Genomic DNA, 26,823 nt, shown 5'->3' with positions numbered 1-26,823 from the left:
CCCTAGTGCTGACTAGCCTCCTTGTAGTTTCTTCAGCCCAGGAACTCGACTTGCTTTATAGCTAGGTGCAAACATTTCACACTTTAACCAAATGTCTGTGATGCGTTTTCCCTGCCTCATCTCATTTGATCCTCACAGAAGTCCTGGAGTAGGTAGGTAAGAGATTCAGTGGAATCCTATTTTCTTTTCATTAGCCATAAAACGAAGATTTAGAAAGCTTAGAAACTTGACCTGACTGAAAAGAAGTAAGAAATGGCGGACCTTGAAAATGACTTCAGGTTTTCTCACTGCGCAGAATATAGTCAAACACTGCTGCAGTTAAATATTTTACCCTTTGTTCTCTCTGTGTGATCTACAATAATAATGTGCTTTGTGTTGATACTTACTGCTGTGTTGCTGACAATTACCTGAAAGAGAAGTTGGGGTGCTTCACTGGGCTGGAAAAAGTTTAGCTACATCAGAAAGCAGGTCTAATTAAGCAAGTTTATTCTATATATACTAGAGGCCCGGTGCACTGGTGGGAGGCGTGGCCTGCAGGGACTGGCCTGCTGTGGGAGCACAACTCATCCTGGTCAGCTGAGTGGCTGTGGACCCGCCCTCTGAGCGGCTGCTCCCTGGTCTGGCATCTTCCATGGAGCCGGAGTACTTGCCTCTCCAGGGGACCTGGTCAGGGCTGGACCCAGGGACAATAGCACTGAGAGGTGGCTGAGTAGGCCTCAGTCCCGTGGCGGCTACGAACCTACCTCCCAGCCTCCAGGGTCAGCTCTGCGAGCCTGCGGCAGCGCTGTGGTCTGGAGGAGGCGGCAGGAAGTGAGGAGGAGGAGGTGACGATTGCAGTCTGGGGTTCCTGCCCATCAGCCTGGGGTTTGCAGCAGGAGCAGCTGCTCATCCCAGTCAGCTGAGTGGCGCTCCCACTGTGGTAGCGCACTGATCAGCAGGGGGCAGCTCCTGTGTCTGCCCCCTGGTGGTCAGTGCGCATTATAGGGACTGGTCAACCGATCATTCTGGTCGTCGCCATTCGGTCACTGGGCTTTTATTATATAGGATAAAAGGCTAAGTTGACTCGCGCATGTGCGATACATATAATGCTCTTGCTGGCCCCAATCGCATGTGTGTGTTTTGATCTGGCATTGTTGATTGTGAATTTGGTTGACATTTCTATTATAGAAAAAGAGCAAATAGTTATATTAAAATATTTCTTCTAATTAATTTCCTTTCAGTGTGCATGAATCCTTGCACCGGGCTACTAGTCTAAACATAAATAGACTGACAATTACAACTTCTGATAGTCTACCCTTCTAATTTTACTGATGAGGAAACAAGACCAGAGAGAAGTGAGTAGGCAGGGGCAATCAGCCAGTGAGGGGCCCAGTCCTCCTGCCTCTAAATGATTTCTTTTTCATCATTCCACTGTGCTGGCAGATGTATTGCTGTCCTCAGCATTCTGATTATTCCACATTATTGCTTCTAAGCATTTCTAAAGTTAAGTATATTTCCCCATTCTCATTTCCATCTTCACAACCATTTCTCATGGTAGAAATTAAACTACTGGGGAAGATCCTAATTACAGTTTTCAGGTCAGATCATGCAGTTCCTTTTTAAAGTCTGGGGACATGGGATGCACTGGTCTCTTTCTCTAGGTAGGCAGAGCATGTAACAAGGTTTCTTGCCTTCCTTATTATCATGGTCATAAATATTAGCTCTGAACCCACTTGTTCCTCACCAGGTCTCTCTTCATGTTTTGTTTTGTTTTTGTCAGACACATCCAAACTTCATGGAGCTATGGGGCTCAGGTTTCAAAGACAACTTGAGTAGAACAAATAAAATCTACCAGAGGAAACATTGGAGTTATGTTGCATAAAGTGGAGGAAGCTTAGTAGTATTGGAAGCCATGTTTCATTAAGACAGTAACTTATTTCCTTACTTGCCCTCCCTTCTGTCTGTCTGGCCTCAGATCCATCCCTGAGCATCCCTATGCCTCAGTTTGCCTGGATAGCAACATCTCAATGGGCTCTCGACAAAATGTGTTCACATATTTTCTATAGCTGTTTTGAGGTGAGCATGCTGAGCAGGGTGTTTGACACATGATCAGCACGGGGTCATTGCTAGCTGACCCTGACGGTCATACATTATAAGTTATGCCTTCAAACTCATACAGAAAAATACCATAGGCTTATGAGATGGCAATGCAGTTACCCAAGGTTTCTGAGGTTTTTTTAATCAACCTTTTTAGACCCTTTCAAAAAAGGTCTAAAAAAAAAAAATAAGCTCGTTTGAATATTGCTCACTGGAAAACACTGAAAAGTGTAAAAACATTTGTCCTATAATGATGGAGGCCTGCTAGGCAGGGTTAGAAACTGGTAAAAAAACAAACAAAAAAAAAAAAAAACCTCCTAATGATGTGATGTCTGTAATTTGCTTCTAAATAACATGGGGATGGAAAGGTGAAGTGAAGGTTGGCTATGAGTTAATAATTGTTGAAGCTAGGTGATAGGTACATAGGGGCTCATTATACCATCCTTTCTTCTGTATGTGTTTAAAATTTTCCATAATAAAGTTAAAAAAAGGCACTTGTATAATATTCAGCTCTTTAACCGGTGCAAAATCTTGTCCCCATGCCCTCTACTGCATCATGTTGCTCATACATGGATGGCCATGGCAGACATTAATAGTCAATTATGACAGTTCCTCCTGTCAGGGCTCCAGGCAGCTACTATCAACTAATGAAGGCTGGTACACGAGAAGAAAACCCTTCACTATCAATGGCTTATAAACAGGGAAGGTCATTATGGTACTTAACTGTGTTATCTCTGAGGACCTTGTAGACTCTTGGGCCGATTAGTGTTAAAGATGGCAAATAGTGGCATTTCAGAAAATTGGGCTGAATATGGGAGCTTTTTTTACAGTGCAGATCTAATTGGATTTCTATATGGCAACACATCTAGTTATCTAGTCATATCAAATCTACGCATCAAATTTTCCTTTTCATCATTATATATTAACAGCTTCCCTTTGTACATTCTAAGACAGCTCATGTAATTTTGATGTGTATTTTTAACTGATTTACCTTATCTATTTGGATGAGGAAGAGCAGGTGAAACTCAGAGCTGCTATATATTCATTTTATAATTTTTTCTTATTCAGCCAATGTGGCAGACAGATTCTTAGGCCATGCTGCTCCTGTTGCTGAGGTCCAGTGTTCTAGTCTAGGGTTCAGTAAACTACGGCTCACTCATCAAGTCTGACCTGACACAAGCTAAGAATGAGTTTTACATTTTTAGATGATTAAAATGAAATCAAATGGATAATATTCCGAGACAGGTAAGACTTACATGACATTTAGATACCACTGTCAAAAAAAAAATAAAGTTTTATTAGACCACAGTCACACCTATTTGTTCACATATTTTCTATGGTTGTTTTGAGGCCACAGTGGCAGAGCTGAATCATTGTGACAGAGACCATGTGGCCTAGAGTCTAACATACTACCTGACCCTTTACAGAGAAAGTTTCCTGGACCTTATTTTAGTTCAACTCTGTGCAGTAGAACTGTCTGCGATGACAGAAATGCTCTATACCTGTGTGGTCCAGTAGGATAGAAAGGCTCTATGGTATACCTGTGGTCCAGTAGGTGGCCAGCCGCATGCAACTACTGAGCACTTGAACTGTGCCTAGTGTGACTGAGGAACTGAATTATTAATTTTATTTACTTTTAATTAATTTGAATTTAATTAGACACATGTTCCTAGGGGACAGTATAGTTTTTGTTTGTCTATATTGGCAATTTGGGTCCCATTTTGACCTTCAAAGACTACAGTAACCTCCCATCTCCTCCACCTTCTCATCTTATCATTCATCCTATTTTCCCCCATATGACTGACCTTCAAGTTACCAAAAGCAGTGTACCATTCTAGATAGTCATTTTCCTTGGCATTTCTCCCATAATAAACCAATTATTTCTCCTTCCTATGCTTCTGAAAATTTTCCCATCTCTATTTATTACAAGTTCTTCTTTCTCTTAAATGTAGGCACTTACTAACAATTGGCCATGCTTTCTATGTATAATTGTTTTCCTGACAGTAACTTTTACTCTTATGTACCAACTGTCCCAGCTAAGCAGATGGCTTTCTTATCTGAGCAGTGTTCCCAAGGTTTAACTGCTTGCTCTACATCTCTAAACAGCTTGCCAGCATATAAACTCAAGCTCATCTTTTGCCAACGCCTTTCTGTTTCCCGGAGCAATCTCTTTTTTTTTTCTTCTTAATTTTCTAGAAAAATGTCCAGTTGCAAGGCTCATGGGCTTGGAGTCACCTTTTAGTTTTCCCTCCTTTATCTCTGGCTGTATTCATGGGGTTGCCATGTTCTAGACCAGGCGTCCTCAAACTACGGCCCGCGGGCCACATGCAGGTGTTTTTGTCATTTTGTTTTTTTACTTCAAAATAAGATATGTGCAGTGTGCATAGGAATTTGTTCATAGTTTTTTTTTAAACTATAGTCCGGCCCTCCAACGGTCTGAGGGACAGTGAACTGGCCCCCTGTTTAAAAAGTTTGAGGACCCCTGTTCTATACTCTTCGTGCACAGTCTTTCACATTGATCCCCCTCGCTTTGTCCCATTGCAAAATCATTGATTTGTTTTAATTGAAACCTTTAAATAATAAAACAAAACAGAAGTGTGCTGATGAAGAGCAAGGACTCAAGCCAGGCTGCCTGGGTTTGAACCTCAGCCCCACCTTAGGTAAGTTACCTAACCTTGTTTCTTGGTTCCCTCATCTAACACAGTCCTCACCTCAGAGGGCACAATATGAGGATTAAAGGAATCAATAGTTGTAAAACATTTCAGACAGTGCCTGGCAGACACTAAGTTTTTAATATGCATTTAAATAAAACTGTCTTTTTTTAAACAAAAAAATATGTTTTAAAAATAATAACAGCTGTTTCATACAATGAAAAGGATGCTAACCTTTTACCAAGACATCAGAGCGCTCTACAAACAAAGCCAAATTCCACATCCAGTCTGCTTCTCTCGGTTGCCATAAGTAGCAAGTGTTTGGTGCCCCTATCACATAGTTCTGGATATTTGGACAAAGATTTTCACTGATGACTACTGCCAATGCTTACAATGTAAAGTTGATTTGAATTAGCTCTTATCTTAAATTTTGAATCATCTTCCCCCCACCATATTCCCTGCCTCCTGCTTTTCTATTCAGACTCTCCCCACACATCAAGTGGGAGTATCCTTTCTAAAAACAGCTCTGAGTACTTGGACCAACTGACAACAGAGAGGAGTAAATCCCAGATTTTCAGTCTGGATGGAGGGGTCTTCCATATGCCTACCGCATGCACCATTCCAATGCCATTCTTCTCTCTATGATACAGGGATCATGCTTCAGATTTCCCTCTCCTGGGAGACCCCAATATCATCATTGCTCATGACCAACTCAAATCCCACCTCTCTCAAAACTGTGTGCAAATTTCCTTGCCTCTTCTGAGGTTTCTGAACATGTTGTTTGTCCTTCCTCTTTCTTTCTGGTAAGGTTACAGCACTTTCTAGAACATTTCTTCCTCTGGTATAGATGCTGAAATTTCAACAGTTTTGGGAATTCCTTCCATCTAGAAGGTTATAAATAAATTTGAGTCACTTTGTCCCAAAGAAATCTAAGGAGAGCCATCCACCTGACATTTTAAAATAATTTTACTAGTATACTTGGAATAACTTTAGATTTATAGAAAAGTTATAAAGGTAGCATAAATAGTTCCTGTATATCCTTCACCCAGCTTCCCCTAATATCAACATCTTACATGATCGTGGTGCATTTGTCAAGACTAACAAATTAACATTGGTGCAGTACAATGAACTATAGATTCTACCTGGATTTCACCAATTTCTCCCTATATCCTTTTTCTATTCAGGATCCAATGTACATTGTATTTAGTGACTTGTTTTGAGGTCTAAATGAATGTGTTATAAAGAAAAGCATGTGGAATCTGGGAACAGAAAATTCAGGTTTTAGTCACTTTTTGAAGCACTGTGTAATTTTGAAAAGAAAAAAAAAGCAAACTCTGAGGTTCAGTGTTTCTATCCATAAAAGGATAAAAGGGATATGGTAGACCCTAATGCATTGCTTGGCTGCCCAGCATCCATTTCCCTTTCCTCACAAGCACCCCGATTTCCTTCTGGGGTTTTCTTCTCATTAAATGCAGTCCAATGGGACTGTAATCTGGGGCCCACCCCCTGACTCAGGGACTGTAATCTGGGGCCCACCCCCTGACACTGAGTCAGGGGGTGGGCCTGGAAGCCAGGCTAAGACAACATGGTCCACCTGCCTAGAATAAGACTTTTGAGCAGAAGGACAGGAGGTGGAAACCAGGTATCCATCCTAGCAGTGGCTTCCTGACATACTCTTCTGGTTCCCAGCATTTCTATTTCCAGGATGTCTGAAGCCAATTAGTTCTTTCTTGTCTCCAGGCCTCATTCTCCAGTCTCTTGTTGTTTTGAAGCTTCTTGACATCCTTTCAAAGAACATCCTCTTTTAGAATGTGTTTCTATTGTTCATTATCAAAGAACCCTAAGAGGACAGTTAGAGGAGCTGCTGCTCTTGAGGTAAAGATCAAGTAGACGAATATCTGTGAAAATCCATTATAAACAGTAACCATCATGAATATCCTATTTAATAAATCCACTTTGATTAAACCCATTAGGCCACTCTTACATTCAACAATGACTTAAGTTCCAAATACTTTTATGTGCCAGCCACTATGTTAAAAATAGCAAATATTTCAACATCATTATCAAGGCAATTCAAGGCTGAAATATTCTGCAATTCTTCCTGTTTTGCAGTGAGATGCTGGTGAGAGAGCGAGAGAGCAAGAGAGAGCGCGAGAGAGATAGTTGGGGGCACTGGGAAGGGCTGTGTGTATGCGTGCTTTGGGGAATTGGGAAGGGTATGTGTATATGTGTGTTGGAGGCATTAGGAAGGTGTGTGTGTGTGTGTGTGTGTGTGTGTGTGTGTGTGTGTGTGTTGGGAGCACTGGGAAGGGCTGAGAGTAGATGTCAGCAGAATTTTTTGTGCTCTCTGTAGTAGTTGAATCTCTCTCTGGTCACGGATGTGCTGAGGTGCATATGTGGGAATTAGTTCTTTAATGACAGTGGTTATCACCTTTCCTCTCTCCATGGTGATCAGCATGGAATGAGCAGGGCTGACAGTCATTGGCACTAAGTGGATGGCATATTTCTCCTGTGCTGCAACCAGCCTGGAGTTCCCATCAGCACAACTTGTCAGCAAATAGCAATTTATGACATAAGTTGATGCTGAGGGAAAGGAGGGTCAGTGAATGGAACTGTTATGTATTTTCCTGGCTGAGCTGCCTATTTTACCAGGCGCATTATCTGCTGTCCTCTTCAATGTGCAGCTTTGATAACAGTGACATTTTGGGTCCATTCAAAGCTGAGAAAAGAGAGTCCCCGATAGTTATTTAGTGTGGTGACAGAATGCCAGCAGGAGCTGAATTTTCTACCTCCAATAAACAGCTCACCTCCTCCTTTCCCTTTGTTTGGTTTCATGATTCTTGCTAAATGGTTTTTAAAGAGGAAAAGAAAACATGGAAGGAAAAGATGGGAAGCAAGGGAATCTGTTCCACATGAAAGTGTGTCTTTTAAATTCTGATTTCCACATTTGCGTCAATCCAGATCTGAGACCATTTCAGTCCTCCAGACCCCTTCATTTGCTCAAACACCAACTCCTGCTGGCTGGGAGGGGTGCATCAGGGGGCTATAATCATGTAAATGCTGTTATTGACAGGCTTAATTTCCAGGAATTTAGTCTCCCTGTTCCTCAGCATCTGCCTGCCCTGCCTTTTCTGTAAATCATCCTCCCTTTGTCACAGTGATGTTTCCTCTAAACCCATTACTCCCCTGTGTGCCAGGTTCTAGGAGACTCTTGCATTGTCTGTGGAGGCCTCAGCACATCTGGAGCTGCTGATTGCGAACAGGTGCCTCTAATGGACAGTCACTAGGTAAAGAGCTATTTGGAGAATGGGGTATCTTTGAAACATGGACTGCCCCAGAGGGGATCAGACACATTAATAAATCACAGCCAAGACTGTTAAATCCCAACAGAAGCTTACAATGAGAAGAAGACATGATCAGTTTTAAAGACTGGCCCTAGGAAGTCCTCAAGATCAAATTCCCTTGTGGTTTTGGCGTTGCCCATAGAATTCCTTAAAGCAACACTGCTCAGAGATTCAAGCAAAACCATCCCCAATTACTCAAAGGAGCTACTTAAACTAGTTACCTCGAAGCACCAAGATCAAATCACTTGATGAATCTAAAGCAAATTTAATCATCAGACACAGTTTTGTCCCTTGGATACTCAGAAACCTGTTAGCAGCTAGGTAAGATAGTACCAAGCATTGGGGCTGTTTTGTGCTCAGCAGAGATCCTGCTCTAGATGGAGACAGATGGGGGCTCATCCTATATAGTAAAAGGCTAATATGCAAATTGTCCCCTCTACTGAGAGTTTGACCAGGAGTTTGACCAGGGGGCGGGGCCAGCCGGCCAACTGCCCTCTGCCCCTCCCGCTGGCCTGCCCTGCCCCCGATCGCTCCCCACCCCCACCTCACCCATGCACGAATTTGTGCACCGGGGCCTCTAATGATGTATAAGATACTAACCTGCCTAGAGAGACTCTGCTGCTAAATGAGGCAGTGTCTGTGCTAATTATACCAGCAACTTTGGCTTCTATTAGGGCTGGAGTGCAAATGGAGGAAAAGGTAGAACAGTGCCTTACAGATTACCAAAGCCCTGGCATTCTCTGGGCACATATCTTATGGAGATTCTGAGAGAAGAGCTGATTCCATGAAGGACAGTCTAGCCTAGAGGTCTTTGGATTTAGACAAATCTAAGTTCAAATAGTAGCTGAGTCATTTACTTGTAGCATCTCCAGGCCCCCGTTTCCTTATCAATGAATGGGGATAAAAATAGTACCTACCTCATGGAATTGTTTTGCAGATTAAATGTATATAAAGTATTTTGCACAGTGCTCAGTATACAGGAGCCACTGTTGTTAGTAATTCATGGCAGAGTAATCTTCTTCCTAAAGTGTTTTTCACTCACTCAGAAGACAGAGTGTGAAAGACAAGCCTCATGGCATAAAAGAACATCAGCCCAGCTTGCCTTCACTTCAATAAACACTTGTTAGGTAGCTTCTGTGGATAGTGGTTACTGCCAAGACACCGCAGTAAATGACAACATCCCTGTTGTCTTCCCAACTGTACTATAAACTCCTTGACAAGGCAGGCATGCATGAAGAAAATTTCGAAGGGCTCCAAAGCAGCACATAACCAAGCTGGAAGCTCTGTGGATATTGAAATATTGAAATTCCTAGGAGCTATCAAGCAAAGCAAAAAGCTATTCATAAGAAGTAGGGATGGTCCTTTCCACTCCTCTCTAATGACCCAACATGCTTCATCAAACATTTGGGATGCGGCTAAGGCATTCTATACGACAACATGCCAACTCCATTTCCCTACATAAAAGTGCTATCAGGAAAGTAAAAAGAGGGTTCTGGGACAAAATAGAACAACATCAATCACTTTCTAGCTTATAACCATATGTCTCATTTTTTCCTCTAATATCTCCCATCTCTTCATTTTCATTGCCTTTCACAGGTGTGAGTCTAACTTATTCTGATAACTTTTCCTCTAGCAACATTCCTATAATTCTTTACAACCCAGAGTGGCTTATAAATTCAATACGGACTTTTTTCAGTCTTCCCCCAACTTACTAGGGGGAAAGGAACATCTAAGCATATAAACACAATACAGAGGAATAAGTGCTATGATTGTGTTAAACACTGAAACAAGTTTAAGGGTTTAGACATGCCTTTATAGGAGGAGATGTCTACATTCAGATCCCCCAAACAAGGAGTAGTCCAGGCAGAGGACTTATCAAAGATCAAGGGGGGTTGAAAGAACTTGAGAAAGTAATTTGCCATACCTGGAGTCCATAGTGCAAGAGATGCAGGGGAGCAAGCCAGGGGTCAGGGCATAAAAGACTAGTTAGTCCCCATCAGAAGTTTGTATGGCCATGACCACATGGAGGTCCACAGTGCTATGCTTTCTTTCTTATCACCGCATTCTTACTTCATCATCCTTACCCATCCTTTCACCCTAGAATGCCATCACCCTTTTATTGTGCTAAACCTTTGTGGTCTGAACTCCAGTGTAGTCTATAAAGTATTCTAACTAGTACAATAGTTTGGCAATTCATAATGTTTTACCTGGGAGTTTATTCATCATCCATTCATCTATCCATCTGCCCAATACGTATTAATGACCTACTGTATGCTGTCATTCATATGTCCCCTGCTGTCAGGGAAATGACTTGTCCTTCCATATTTTAACACAGACTTTGGCACACACCTCCTGCACTGAAGTGTGTTAACCTTTTTAAAGTCTTTTGCATTTTTTGGAATTCTAATTAAATTTCCCATATAAATGTGTGCCGGGAAGAGGACCAATAGCATTGGCTTTGCTAAACACCCATTCAGCTGCTGTGTGCCTGTGTACACTGCGTTGAAGCTCAGTGCTGATACAGCACCCAACATCATTCCTAAGGGCTCTGCAGTGTAAAACTCGGCTTCCCCCAGTCCCTGACCTCTCATACTTGGAGCCACAGAGAACCCAGTCCCTGCTGATCAAATGATGTCCTCTGTCTCTCTTCACAGTTGGACATGATGGCTTCTTCCTACGTTTCCAGTTAGTTTTCTGCCCAGTACTTTCATATTTGTTGTCCATACTGCATTCTTTTTATTTTGGTCACTATATTAAACTCTAATTGGCTACTGTATACCCTGAAGATACTGCCTTTTTGGCAGAAGCTGAAAATATTTTTGCATTTATGCAGTTTGATTTGGGAGAAGAGCAGTAATGCACAAGTCATTGATTTTGTTTGTTTGTTACTATTTCAGCATGAATGTTTTCTAAAGACTCCCTTTCTTGCTACTTGCCCACTTTAGAAGCTATGTGTCATGCACACGTCTGATACCTTCTGAAATTTTATTTTTAGAAATTCTCAGGTGCCTCTCACACCCCATGAGAAGGAATCTACAAACCCAACTGACGACTTCTGTTTTTCTGCCAATATGGCCATGGCACCTCATCAATTTTTTTTAACTTAAACTGATATTCTATATTATCTTTTCTCTTTTTAAAATTACATATTCTTGAATAAGTCAGCAACATGTGTCATATTTAATCCCCTGTAACCACAGTCCTGGGAAATGTACCAGATAGAAGAGGCACCTAGCTTTCACACCTTTTTATATACACTTGAAGCAGGTTTTCATTCAATTCAGCTACTGTGAACTCCTTCATCACGCGGCCCTCAATTAAAGAAAAGCCTGCTGAGATGATATTTTCACCTTCGTGACAGCATTTGGTCTGGCTACTTTATTTGAGGTAATCCATTTGCACTAGAATATTTCTATTTGATCAGTAATGCCAAACCAAGGGTAAATCAAGAACATGCGGAACAGTAAAACCTTTTAAAAAACCACTGTTATGATGAAAGTGATAGTGCTTCTTTTATTTTGTGGCTGTTGGCTCTCCCATCATCTATAGATTAAAATCTATATCGGTGTGCCATTCAAGTGCTTTGGTTCTCAATGCTTGCCCTGGAATTTGTCTTAGGAAAGGAGTTCCCTTTGTTTAGGAAAAATACTTTGATATGTAGCTTGAGGGGAAAAGAACACCCTAAAGGCATGGGTCTGCAGGAACCTAAGTTACTAAGAAGATAACTCAAGTGATATGCCATAGAAAGAATCCAGGTATCTGGGGTCAGGAGTAGAAAGTGAAGAGAGAAGAAAGGATGGAAAGACTGTGAGAGAAAATAGAAGGACTGGGCAACGTGGCCTGGAGACTTATTGGAACAAGAATGTTTGCTATTGAATTTCAGCCTGTTTTTCTTTCTCACAACTTCAGTAAAACCTTTTGTACACATCAGAGCTTTGTATGAGTTGTCTTTTTGGTGGTAAAATGAAAAATGCTGAGATCCAAACTGTAATCAATGTAATTACATGGGAGGAGGGCGAGATGCTTGTTTGGGAGAGAGCAGGACTTATATGGTCATGCAGGCCACGCGCTGCTAAGGGTGTGTGTGTGTGTGTGTGTGTGTGTGTGTGTGTGTGTGTGCACGCGTGTGCGCGCACGGAGGGGGAATTCAAATCCTAGGCATCATAGATTTGTGTATTTGTCATTCTCCAGCACATAGCAATAAGCATCTTGTTCTAAAAAAAATCACCACATTATGACAATTTCCTGATAAATGGAAGTTAAGTGCCCTGAGGAAGGGAAATATCTTTTTCTAATTTGCACAAAAGTGATATACAAGCTGGTGGTGGTACGTGGCCTTAAACTGAATATATTCACAGAATAGATGCCCCAAAATAGAGATGACCAAGTTAGAAGGAAGACCTCAGGATATTACATGTTGTTCAATCTGTCAGAAAGAGTTTTGCACCAATCACACTTAGGAAGATATTATGGGACAGGATAATCTCAGCTGACATCCGAGTAACAAACTAGTACTAGGTACGTCAATAGAAAACCAAGAGGGGAAAGGGGTGGGAATGATTAACCAGGAAACTTAGATGCACTTATGGAAACAGACAATAGAGTGTGAAGGCCTGGGAGGGGCGGGTGTGGGTGGAGAGGGTCAATGGGAAAAAACAAAACCAACCAACAAACAAATGGGATGGATATCTGTAATACTTCCAACAATAAAGAAAAGAAAAAAAAGAAATCCATACAATGCTACTTTCTCCACTGGTCTTTCCACTGCTCCCTAACATATGCACAGACCTACTTGAACTTGTACATGAGTAAGAGCTAGAATAAAAATTGGTGTGCCCGACGTGGCATTGACATTCCACAGAATTATCTAGGGGGCTCATCGATGCTGCAACAAGGAAACGGTGGGCCGCCCAGGTGTGGAAGATACTGCAGTGTCTTTCTCCCACCCCCAGTTATAATGTGAACAGGGCATACACTTCTCATTCTGTGCCTTTTCTGCATTCGCAATTCCGAATCGCTTGCTTACACTTCCCTTTTATTGCTCGGTTTGCAAGCAATCATATCACTCCACACAAACCATAATTTCCTCTTTGTTATCTTTGCTTCCTTCAGACAAACATGACTCATGGAAGAAATAATAATGAACCATTACCTTCGGCTGCCTGCACTATTGGGATGGGAGTGTGCCAAGAGTGGAGATTTAACGCGGTATTAAGGAAGGCAAAGTAAATTGCACTTCCAGAACACGTGAGCACCCTGCAGTGTGCTGTTTACTTTTTCATATACTTATCTGAAACCTCTGATGATCCTTTTTTTGGGGGGGTGGGGCACAGCAGTTTATAGAATCTGAGCTATTATAAGGTCAACTGTAAACTATTATCTAGTAACAGTTATTCTAATAAGAACTTACTCAGCTCTAGCAAATGGTCATCATCACTGGCTTCTTCATTCATTCATTCACTCACTCACGTACTCACTCATCTATCCTTCATCTCTCCACCCACCCATTTATTCCACAGGCCTTCTCTGAGTGTCCACTACTATGCTAGACACTGTTTCAGATTGCGATACCAGGGTGTGTGTTGTGATGAGAGTGTAGGGCACAGTACCTGTCTCCTTAAAGCCAAGTTTTCAAGCTTGGCTGCCTGCTGGAATCACCAGGCATGCTCTAAACAACACCAACGTCTAGTTGCCCCTCCAGAGATTCTGATTTCATTTTTTTGGGGATGAGGACTGGGAGTTGGATTCTTTGTAAACTCCTCGGGTGGTTCTAACCTGAAGCAAAAGTTGAGAATGACTGGAGAGTTTACAACCCAGCAAGGGACACAAACAATAAGCAAGTGAATGGATGAATAGCAATTACATGACACAAAAGGCCGTGAAGACTGGTGCTGCATGCTTTTTGGGTAGCTCTACAAATTCATGTTCTGAGATACGGGTTAGTAAGCTGTGACTGAAAAGTAAATTTTGTTGATCTGTGTTTTCCTGCATTTTTCCCAAGGTGGGGCTGTGTTTGTAGTAACACATTTCCCTTATGGCAGATTTTCTGTGAGGTGATGGCCAGAAATCTGAACTTTGCTCTTTTCTTGCTATGTCCTCGAGTTCCTTTTCCAAAGTAGAAACTCTGAAATGCAATAGAAGCATACGAAATGCAGTATGAACACCGAAATGCCTTTCCTCTCTTAGCTGAGAGCAGACTCCTTTTGTGTGGCGGGAAGAGTATAAACTAAAGTCAGGGGAAGTGAGATTTCTTTTTCCTGGCTCCTTCACCATCTTTGTACAAATCCCTGAACCTCCACAAGTCCCCGGTTCTTTGTCTGTAAAATGGGAATGATTACAGGGCTTTCTCCCAGGGGAACTTCTGATGTGAGGATTAAATGAGATAATACACACAAAGGAAGTAGGCCAGCGCTAGGCATGGGAGTGTGCTCCATAAATGCTGATCCCTTTGCCCCAGTAGACAAAGTCTCCCTGCTAGAAGATAAACTACAGATGTCACTCCAAGGGGGACAGCTGACCTGTTCATCTTTGTGTCCCCAGCACACATGTTACACACATAGCAGGCATGCAGATTTTTGTGGACGGAATAGATTCATTTGGGTTATATTCATGTGTCTAGCCTGGTAGGTCCAACTAGACCCCTACTCAGCTGAAACGTCCAGATTCTGGCAGCAAATGCCATCTATGCATGGGTCCACCTTGTGAACTGGCACTCCGAGGCTGCTTCGCATTGCCCTACTGTGTAGGCTGTGTCCGCAGACCTTATTCAGTCTTTCAGTTGGAATGTGGGAGTATTAGTAAACCAGAGGGTTGACACTGCTTAGTTGGTCTCAAGGTCCCAGGCTGAACCCCTCATCTCTGTTTTATTTATTTAAAAAATATTTTTATTGATTTCAGAGAGGAAGGGAGAGGAAGAGAGAGATAGAAACATCAATAATGAGAGAGAACCATCAATCAGCTGCCTCCTGCATGCCCCCCACCGGGGATCAAGCCCGCAACCCAAGCATGTGTTCTGACCAGGAATCAAATTGTGATCTCCCGGTGTGATCTCACTGAGCCAGACTGGTCGGGCCCTTAACCCTGTTTTAACTGCTTCCCCAGGGAACCCAGGGAAACAGCATTATGACCTGTGTGCTATTCATCTACTAGACCTCCTTAATGAATGGTGTCAGGTCAAGGGACACCAGCCCTTTAAAAAATCACTGCTGGGGTTTGCTGTCTCATGGCCTAGTGGTATCTTATAACCAAAGACGATTAATTCTGCTAGAAAAATCACAGTAGCCACTGTATTGTACAGGTTCATTTGGGCCAGCAATAGGTTTTAGGTAGGATGCAAGAGCTCAATGGCAGCAACCTATGGTCATGAGATAAAAACCCATCCAAGCCACATGCAAAACAGGTACCCACTATGGCCTTCAGGGGGAAGAAAACACCAAAACTCATAAGGGTGCACTTTAATGGAGGATCAAAACCTTTATGGACACATGAAAATTAATGAGCAATTTCTAGGTTGATACAAAAAATGTCAATGTGAACTTCTTTTTTTCAAAACAAAACAAAAACAAAAAACCCTCATTTGAGTTTCACGTGTGAATTCATTTTCCTTCTGGGGTTGCAAGAGAGCCACTGATTCCCCGCAGCAGTCAGCAGCCGGGATCCAAGGCACCTAGGCAGGGCTCTGGTTTCTGGACTTCCAGCGGAGTCTGGACCTCCAGGGAAGCTCACCTAGCCTCCATCTCCTGCCTATGAATGGCTGAAGGAGCCAGGAGGGACATTATTTTAGTCTCTATAATGTTCGAGTTAGTTGATTTTAGAACATTTGATACTTAAATGTTATACTTTTCCTTTTTTAAAAAAGAAAGCCCCCACCTCCATCCCTCACCATACTGCAATTCAGAAGCTCAGAAGCTCTTTGTGGCAGGAGAGCTTAAAACACTCATTTTTTCATTCATAACCACAGTGATCACTGCTCACCGCTCTACCTTCCTTTGTGGAGTGTTAAAGTCTCCCAGTTTTTCTCTCCTTATGACAAGGTTTGCCTCTCTCATGTCTCACACAGACGACAAATGCCTTTGCTTTTAGAGAATTTCAAAAGCTGGGTTAAAGTTCACTTTAGATATTGGGCCAATTCATTGGCTCACACTTGTTTTATTGTTGTCTCAATTATATTGACTTGTACAAAATAGGCTATTAGCCTGTTGCTGACCATTACCTATGAGAAATATGATAGAGCAAAACTACCCAATCACCAAGACAGATTCGTTTTGGCCATAATCTAGAGTGAGTAATAATCTGTTGCTTCAACAACAAAACCCCAAGCTCTAGGAAATGCTTGAAATAGCTCCTATATGTCATGCCATTTAGTTCTCACAAGTCCTTCTGAGGTTGGTGCTGTTCTTAACATCCTGTTCCAAATGAGGAACAGAAACAGAAAGAGGCTTGAAAACCTTACCAGAATCACACCCTAGCAGGTGGCGAAACCAGGATCCCAGGTCGGCCGTGTGGCCAAGAGCTCTTTCTGCATCTAACCTTCCCTCCGGGCTGCAGCCTGTGCCAGAGACCAAAACCTCAAAATCTCACTGAGCTCACAACAAGGACAGGGACTGTTCCTTCGGTCACATATTCACCCTCAGTCTCCTCATCTGTACAATGAGAACATGGTCAATCCCTCTTGTCCCACTTGCGGGAGTTTTTTAAAAATGCTTTGAAATTTACAAAGCACTGTAAGAAATTCAATTGTTCCCCAAACACCCCCCAGTGCAAAGAAATATAAAAAGGAGTTAGTCAATGCTGCTCACAGATTCTGTTCTTCAACTACTCAATGAATAGAGCCTTTTCAAGGAATTTAAACTTAATGAGGGGGTCTCTGCTAAAACTGTATCTGTGAGTACTTTGAAGCCCGAGTCTTAGAATCTTCATATTAGAGCGAATCTGATTTAATCTTTAGTTAAAGTCTTCTTTCTTTCTGATGCCTGGCACATCTCCAGAGTAGTCTTGAAATGACAGTCCCCTTTACATGAGTCTCAGTGACGGGAAGCTCATGACTATCAGGGAAATAACTGACCACTTCAGACAATTAGAAACTGCTTTCTTACATTACACTATCTCACTTTTGGTTCTCCACCCTCACATCTTTGCCATTCTAGGAACAGAGAATAAAGAGAAAATTTCCTTTTTGTAAGAATATTACAACTTGCACAAAGAGAGGGGGATTTTACATTTGGCTTCCTCCATACATCATTCCCTAAGAACTGACTTCTAGCTTTAGAATGAGCCACTGAAGGGCTGAATGTTGTACTGTAATAGCTCCTCAAGCACTGAGAGGGGGATGTGTCCAACCCATTATGGCTGTGTGTCTCGTGAATGGTCCTCAAAGTGCAGCCCAGTCATTTGCAGGGGCAGGCAATCAGAAGTTCAACGCCTCCTGCTTTCCATTTCAATCCCACTCATCATGCACGTTTTCTACAACATGTCTGCATTCAAAGACTAAAAGTCATTTTCATCATTTCCCAAAGAGCTTTCCCTGAGGACCACAGGGAGAACCATGAACTAATAGACAGATGCATCATGTTAAAAAGGGTGTAAACACTTTCCTTTAATCAGTACCCAGTCGATATTCTCCATCATGAAAAACTAATGAGTTTCTCAACTCCTCTCCTCAGATGTCATTGCAAAATATCTATCGGAGGCATGTCATCTGTATTTAATGAAGGGACAAGCATTGTAATTAAGTTTTAAGCTATTTCTTCAGCATGAAGCTGCCACTAAGTGTGAAATGACTATAATTCATATTTTTAAGACCTTGAATTTATTAGCATCTATTTTCTATTCAAGGTTAGGGGTATGGCACTTAGTTGTTCAAGGATTCAAATTCCTCTGTGCTTTGTTATTCCAGGGTGAGTATGCCTGCGCTCAGATGCTAGGCAAGGAAAATTGTCATTAATGAGGCAGGTGGCATTTTTGGAAAAAAAAATCAAAAGAACTGAAAACTCATCTCCCTTTGTGAATAGGGTATGGGGATGAAATGTATAATTGGGTGAAAGGGGACTTGGCATTCCTCTATGAATTATTATGGTGGAGGAAATGAATAGGAACAGCAGACTAGAGGCCCCAAGTAAAGCAAAGCTCTGCTGAAGTATGACTAGTGCACACCCGTGGATAAAAAAGGAGCCTAAAGTTTTGAGACTGGTTGTAAAAGAAAGACGAATAAATGATTCCCTTTTGAAAATGACTTAGTATGAATAGAAACAAAAGACATATTATTAATCAGTGCTTAGACAAGATTATGGACTCCAGGAGACTTTGACAGCTCTCCTTTACTCTTGCTCCCCCCCACCCATGCTTTTGGGGAAAATGGACATTGTAATGATTCATCTAATCTAAACCCCTTTGTGGGCAATGGTAAATGTAGAAGACATTTAGCCAGTGAATTTAAAAGTGAAGTGTAGGGGTTGTGTGTTTGTAGCAGACAGACCATGATAAGCCTAAGGATATGCCAAAAAGGATTTTTTTAGGAAGTAAAGTTCAAGCTGAGAGATGAAAAATAAATAGGATTATCCAGGAAAAAAAGCAGAGAAGAATGTTTCAAGAAAAGGGAATGGCAAGGCTCTAAGTGGAAGCTCTAAGGCAGTGGTTCTTAACCTTTCTAATGCCGCAACCCTTTAATACAGTTCCTCATGTGGTGACCCCTAACCATAAAATTATTTTTGTTGCTACATCATAACTGTAATTTTGCTACTGTTATGAATCGTAATGTAAATATCTGTGTTTTCCGATGGTCTTAGGCGACCTTGCTAGCGATTCTCAACCTGTGGGTCACGACCCACAGGTTGAGAACTGCTGCTGTAGACCATGCAGTGAGTAAATGGACCAAAAAAGGGCTCAAACCAACAAGGATAAAGAAAAGGAGAAGCAGCAAGAGTAGAAGAAAGATGTTGACAAAGCTTTGGAAATGAAAAAGAAAACAGCAAAAAAAGAACTTCATTAGCAGATGACAGAAAACTGAACTTTAAGAGCCTGTGGGTTTGGTGAAAATAAAGCCAAAAGCGAATTCAAACTGTAGAATCCTGGCCTGGTGCAGGAATGGGAGCCAACATGCACCTATATGGTTGGGAGTGTCTGGAGGGGCTGCAATTAGGAAGACTGGTTGAGGTTTTCATGGGAGACTATCAGACTCCTAGACATTTCACCACTGTATATACACAGGCGATCAGGCCACCCTCACTGTGATGAACTAAATGTTGTACACCCATCCCAATTCATATCTTCATATCCTAATCACCAATGTGATGGTATTAGGAAATGGGCCTTTAGGAGGTGATTAGGTCACAAGGGTGGGCCCTCATGAATGGGATTAGTGCCCTTATAAAAGAGACCCTAGAGAGCTTCCTTATCCCTCCTACCATATCAGGACATAATAAGAGGATGGACATCTATGAACCAGGTTGTGTGCTCTCACTAGACACTGAATCTGATGGTGTCTTGGAGTTCCCAGCCTCCAGACTAGGAGAAATAAATTCCTGTTGTTTATAAGCCACACAGTCTATTATAGCAGCCCAAACAGACTAAGACATACTACGGAAGACTTGAACTATAGGCTCTGTGATAGGATACCTGAGAGTAGCTGTGCTATACTGGAAACAGAAAATTAAGTGAAAAATTATATATTGAAGAATGAGACCTCCTAGTCCTCACCTGAACACCTTGGCCACAAAGTTCATCTCAAACAAGGGGTTAGGAATCTTCTCTGGAAAAACTGGCCCAAGAGAAAAAAAAGACCTACAAATTCAGATATTTGGGGTCACCAACCTAAAAATCCCAGCCTGATAACCCTACCTGGAAGCACCCCCCTCAATGAATCCCATTCACGTGAACAAAACTTTCCAACAGATTCTTACTACTCAGCTCTCAAAAATGAATAGACATCCATGAATCACCAACCATTTGAAAAAGTCCCATCAAAAAGCCAGAAACCTGAATAATAATAATAATAATAATAATAAATAATAATAATAGAGAACAGAAGAAACTTGAAAGTATCAAAAAGTAAAGAAAGGATAGTCCATACATGAAACTAATACAGGATGCTAGAGAAGGGAACCACCATAGAATAAAGAACATTTGAAAATTGAAATCGGAGAGGAGAAATTAAAAATTTAATGGAAGGACTGGAAAGCAGAGAGGAGAGCAGAGGGAGAAACAAAAACAAAAAACAAAAACAAAAAAAAAGAAGAAAAGGTTGGAAGGAGTGGAAAGAGTAATAGGAGATGAGAGGCTGAGGCTATCATGTAGAACCAGATCATCACTTGCAGGTTTCAGGTGAGTGCTTTGTTTTGAAATTTTATCTTCAAGTCAGTGGGAGCCACTGAAGAACAGCAGAAAAAGGAGTGATGGTTGGCCCAACTTGGCCAGGAAATCAGGCCAGGTTATTTAGTTCTGACATCTGATGGTCTCACTCTCATTTATATTATATTCTAACAAACCATGAAAAATTCTGGATCAATAATAATAATAAAAAAAGATATCTACTGGCTAATTTTAAAAAAGGGATCATTTCTAGTTCTCAACTTATTTCAAGTAAAAACTGTAGTCAGCTTGTTTCTCTAAACTCCCATTACTCTTTTTTTGAAAAGGTTATAATTGGAATAAAACAAGTCTGGCTTAGAGCCAGGATCATGAAGGGTGTAATTAAGAAAGATTTCTGTCTACACATCCAGCAGGGCCATCCCACTAAGGGGAAAGAAAGGAAGATTTAAAAGCAATTGTGTGTTTTTCAAGAATAATACAATAATCTACATCACACATTTTACATAATAAAAGGTAGCAGCTGACATTTTAATAAAGATACAAACAATAATAAAGTCTCTGTGCTCTGCTTTGAGGCAGAAGGTAACCTCAGCCTAGAAATTTCAACAAATATACACTCACCCATGCTGCTCTGAATGGATGAGAGGTTAACACTTATTTTTGATGTCATACCTGCCCTGACAACATGAATAAGAAGTGCAATTATTACCACCCCATATGGTTTTATCTGTTGAATAATTTTCTTTCCACATTTTAGGCCCTTACATTAAAATTTTAATCTAAAAGATATAATTTTAATTTTTAAATAAAAGCCACTTGTCTTAGATAACAAGAATGTGTCACATTGCCTCTCTCAAATTCATATGAAAAGGGGTTCGCCCTATGGGACAATCAGGAGCCTCATTGCACATGGCTGATGGCTGAAGGTTTCATAGATACTATAGTAATGGTTTTGAGGAAGGCTTGTGGAAAGTTTTGATTATTAAGGTGTTTCCCCCAATATCTTGCTGGTATAAAATATTAAAACTCTAGAACCACTTTTGGGGTGTATGTTTAAAGCATCTGATCTGAACTACAGTCCGAATCAATGCTGACTCAAGACTTGAAGAGAAATGAACATCACCAATAGCAGGTGCCTGAGAATGGATACTGAAAGTGCCTTTTCCTTGTGATTATACTACTCGGTGGTCCTTACAAGACACAGAGAGAAAGGCTTGGCAAAGTCCCGTAAGATACTTTGTGACTGGCATCGTACTCTGTATTGCAGACTGGCCATTTTATAAACCACACTCATCCATGAGAGCAAATGATATTTCTTTATTGTTCTTACCTGACTTAATTTTTCTCTCAAACTTATCCATATGCATTGTTGGGGAAAAATAAATTTATTCTAGTCTGGTATCTTCTCTGTGATTGAAAAGTTCCAACTTCCTCATTAGGATAAATGTTCCTCTCCCTCATTAGGATATCATTATGGATATGGGGAAGGGGATTTCTGTGAGTTTGTGGTGACTAACAAGTAAATCAATTCCACAGATGTTGTTCTAACTGGCATCAGGTGAGCAACCCAGGCTCAAGTCCTCAGTGAGGGAGTTCTGGCTAGTTTTCTCTGTGCTCACTCAGCTCCCACCAAGTCAGGTCTCAAAGGTGTTGGTGGACACTGAGGTCTTGGCATGTCTTCCACTCCATTGGACTGTCTGCTGTGGAGCCCTCAGTCCCACTGCAGGGAACCTGCCCAGGAGCATGCCTGTCTGCACCATTAGTTACTCAACACAACACCACAGAGATGCTTCTATAAACCCGCTTTCCCCAACCATCCCCCAGGAGTTAAAGGAGATTTAAGAGTGCTGACCCAGGTTCTTTTTTTTTCTCTCTAGCCTCATGACAATGTAGGGGTGATGAGACCACCCTGCAAGTTGGCTTCCTAGAGCCCTTTCCTTTTGACTTTCCTGTCTAATTAGTCTCTTCCCTCCGTGACTCAGAGAAGAAAGGTCACCATGGCATTTATTTCAAAACCTGCTTTCCCTACATTTCCCATATTCTTCTTCCCACAATTCACTAGAGACCAATAGTGCTGCGTTTTCAACTTCCTCTCCCTGTCTGCATGGGACTTCCCCTACATCCTAGCCTCATTTAATCCCCATGATGCTATCTGCTCTCTATCCTTCCCAGGCTTCTAATGGCAGATTATAATGTAGAGAGAGGAGACAAAAACAGAACACATAAGATTAATATCTTTAAAATATAACCTCGATCACATTTGTAAAAATAAGAACTTTTGATAAGTAAAGCAAAGGGAAAGATGGAACTAGCTCAAATAGTGAAGGGTAAATATTCCTTTATCCCTGTAGTTTCTCCATCTGTCTACTGCTAAGACCCATGGAGAAAAGGGCACCTTAGGGTTCACTTCTGTCTTATTCTCCTTCACTATAAATTACTTGTGTACTCATTTAACTACAGCCCAAGAATTGAGCACATGCATTGATTCCTAATACAAACCAAAAAATACTTGGTAAACAGCTGCTGCTCTGACATTAAATGGAGAATCAGGTCGCCACCCCGTGTAATTGTGTGCAGACTTCTTTTAGAAAGACCTGTTGGCTTCTTGCCCTGTGGTGGTTCCTTCCTAGCTTTTAGTTATATTTAGAGGACCAGAGCTGGTTCTATATGTACAGCGGTCTATATAACCTTCTCTCTTTCTTTTCCTTTGCCCTAACACATGTGTGGGGAATAGGATTTCACACTCTATTTCTTGGTCCTGTAGGATCAGAATCCTACAAGGAAACGTCACAATGGAAAAGAATACTTAGAACAAGGTAGGCATTCAAAGGTAGCCTCCTCTGTTCTGACAGAAAACACGTATGCAGGACCTGTTTCAGATCATGCACAACCTGAGATCAGGGAGTTTTCCATATGTCTTTATGCAGACTCCAGGAAGAAAAGCAGCGAACAAGAGAACATTTAAAATAGTCACATTCTAAAATCATGAATTCATTAAAGTCAGTTTCTATTCAAAGTGAGTTTTTTTATTTTATTTCAAGGATAGGTATAGTGCTGGTACATTTTTAAAAAAATATATTTTATTGATTTTTTTTACAGAGAGGAAGGGAGAAGGATAGAGAGTTAGAAACATTGATGAGAGAGAAACATCAATCAGCTGCCTCCTGCACACCTCCCACTGGGGATGTGTCTGCAACCAAGGTACATGCCCTTGACCGGAATCAAACCTGGGACCCTGCAGTCCGCAGGCTGACGCTCTATCCACTGAGCCAAACTGGTTAGGGCTGCTGGTACATTTTTAAGTATAGTCTTGAATCTGGAGTGACATGTCCTTATTTCAGAATAGCCCTGCAGAATGGTCGACAAACACTGTCCCAGATGGGGGATGAGTGTAGACCTCGCTAACGTTCATTATTTGTCTGAAGAGAAACAACCCTCTTTTTGTGATTTGCAGCTCAACCCTGGATTATTTACAAACACCTTAAGCCAACTCTGCCAATATGGTAACTATAGTAACTCTGGAAAGAAAAGCAGTAAACCAAAACTCTAGCAGAAAGGAAGCTACCAGCTTGTTCCCTGAGAATGGAGATCTTTTAGGAAGAAATGCCAGAGGCCTAAAATCTGCCTTTCATTAACAAACAAGCAAACAAGGACAACAACAAAAATAAAAGAACAAACAAAACCCTCCCAGCTGCCAAGGTAGGGGTTTGAGGAAACAAATGTTATCCTAACAGAGAAGGTCTCTACAACAGATACTGTTTTCTCTCGTTTGATTGATTGGATTAAGTGAGGGACATGTTGGATGTTTAAGTTTTGCTTGCTTATTTTAGAAGACAATCTATGTATAAATAAGCTGTGGTCTTTTAATTCAATTTGTTTCCCATTAATAAGTAAGACCAAGAACATCTGAGTATAGATTATTATTTTTAAAAACCCTTATTAAAAACATTCCAACTTAACTGCATTGGGGACTTTAAAGATTCAATAATTCACATCTCAACAAATGACTTTTTTGTTTACATCCTCTCTTTTTTTAAAATCCTCACCTGAGGATATATTTTTATTACTTTTTAGAAAGAGGAAGGAAAAGAAAGAAACATAGATCAGTTGCCTCCTCTGTATGCACTCTGACCAGCAATAGAAACCACAACCTAGTTATGTGCCCTCAATGGGAACTAAACCTGTGAGCTTTTGGTGTATGAAACAACGCCCCCAACCAACTGAACTACCCAGCCAGGGCAGTCTCCTTTCTGTGTATTTTTTTTTTAATTTATAAGACACTCAGGTACTTGTATCCTTTTAAACAAATCTTATGTAAAATAAGATCTTACAGGACTACAATATTAATTTCTTAGTTTTGATCAATATATCATAGATCTGTAAGATATTAACATTAGAGAATAGCAGTTAAAAGGAACATGGGAATAATCTGTATGAATTTTACAATTCTTCTTTAAATCTAAATTTATTTTAAAATAAAAAGTAAAACACTATAGCCCTGACTGGTGTGGCTCAGTTGGTTGAGCACTGTTCCATGCACTGAGAGGTCACTGGTTCCATTCTTGGTTAGGGCACATGCCCAAGTTTTTGGCTCGATTTTAGCAGGGGGCATGCAGAAGGCAGCAGATAAAATCAATCTATCTATCTATCTATCTATCTATCTATCTATCTATCTGGTAAAATACTATAAAGGGATTAGCTCTTTGGAGCTAGAAGTGACCTGGCTTTTTACAGAGAGCAGGGCTCTAGGATTAGCTCAAGGCCACATGGTGGGTTTGCAATAGTCCCTGACTCACATCTCAGTGCTCTTTCCCCTCCATCGTGCTGCCACCCAGGAGTCCTGGAGTCACTGCTTCTGCTTCACCTGAACAGTTCACTCCGCGCCACCTGCTGGTACAAGTCCAGGGACCTCCCTTAGATGACTCTACTTTCCTAAGCCCAGAAGACACACCAGCATGCATATGCTGGATCAGTAAAATGGATCCAACTATAAAGCCAGAGGCCAGGAGGCTCAGTAACCAAGTTCATTACCTGCCTACTCAATAGCCAAGGTCAATTCCAATCAGTAGCACAGAGTACAATGTGCCACCATTAGATGATAAATGTGAAACTGATCTAGACTAATCAATCCACCACATTTCATCATCCTTTCAATTGGTCAGAGATTCTCCCACAACGTGCCATCAAGAAAAAAATTCCAGAAGGATGAAGGGGCTAAATGATCACATTCTAGGCTCCTCACTCAGTTCAGGTTATCAAGCATCTCCATGATTTGAACAGGTGCAAACAAAACACCAGTTTTAAAATTGCATATTAAAATCATTTTATGCTTCCTATCAGAACATTTTATTTCTAGCCCCTGTGGAATATGCCTATACTTTTAGAATAAGCAACTACCTGAAGTCCTTATTTAGTTGCATTAACTTAGAAATTTCGTTGTGACTGTGGAGGTTTAACTTACGGTGAGTTCCAGGAGTTCCCATAAGCTGCATATCAAGGAAGTGTGTCGACAGCCGTCTATGAGCAAATACTCTGTTCTATGTCCTTCAGGGCATGATCTTTAAAGTGGGCTGATGCTTGGAGAGTTGTCTTATGTTTGGTGTGGGTTGGGTTTGTTTTTAACTACAGAAAATTTATTCTTCTATTTAAAGCAAAGTGAGCCTAAATCCAGCAACTCTTATATTTCTCAAGTCTTCCATGTAATGGAGAGCTTGTTCCATTGAAACAAGTCTGTATTACATAGAGAGTGCAGCTTCTTTTAGACAACACTTATTTTTGGACTGATAAGCACTAATTACTGACTAGCTCTGCAAAATAATAATAATAATAATAATAATAATAATAATAATAACCCTGCTGCTAAGGAAGATGTGAAAACAAAGTGACCCTGGCCACCTCTTAGCTGGTCTGGAAAGGGTTTTTATATCACAGACCTGAGGATTCACTACATGGAGAGAACATGTTCTCTCCTAAAACACAGGCCTCCTTGGGTAGATTTGCTTAGAATATTCTAGTTTTAGTGTCTAATAGGAAACGTAGGCTCCAGCTAACAGATACTCAAGTGACTTCTGGCATCTGGAAGCCCCGATGACAACAGTTATTCTAGTAAAATATAAAACCTTGCAGAATGGTGTATAATCTTAACAATACAGCCCACTCTAGGTGGGGTTTTGCTAAGGGAAGGTTCTCACTCCCCACCAATTATCCTCTTCCTTTGGCCCAATTTATTTCCCTATATTCATACAGACAGACAGGCTTTGCAAGAAGGCAGTGGGTTTTGTAATGAGGTGATATAGTCTCTACTGACTGGGAACGTGTTTCTGTTTCAGGAAACAAGCTCCAACCTGGTCGTGGCTGTTTTCAGAAAAGCGCAGGTCTTGGGTCTGACTGCACTGTGAAACAGCAGATTGTACAATACAAGTCCAGTAGCTCACGGCTGATGTCTT

General features: G+C 41.2%; 1 protein-coding gene across 1 annotated transcript in view; it reads right to left on the bottom strand.

Annotated features, from left to right (window-relative positions):
* The window catches only part of SGCD (sarcoglycan delta), a 293,989-nt gene that overhangs the window by 39,992 nt on the left and 227,174 nt on the right, over positions 1 to 26,823 (bottom strand). The gene's annotated exons all lie outside the window — the stretch shown is intronic.

Source organism: Cnephaeus nilssonii (assembly GCF_951640355.1).
Source record: "Cnephaeus nilssonii genome assembly, chromosome: 5".
Taxonomy (NCBI): Eukaryota; Metazoa; Chordata; class Mammalia; order Chiroptera; family Vespertilionidae; genus Cnephaeus; species Cnephaeus nilssonii.
This window is presented reverse-complemented; position numbering and strand designations above follow the sequence as displayed.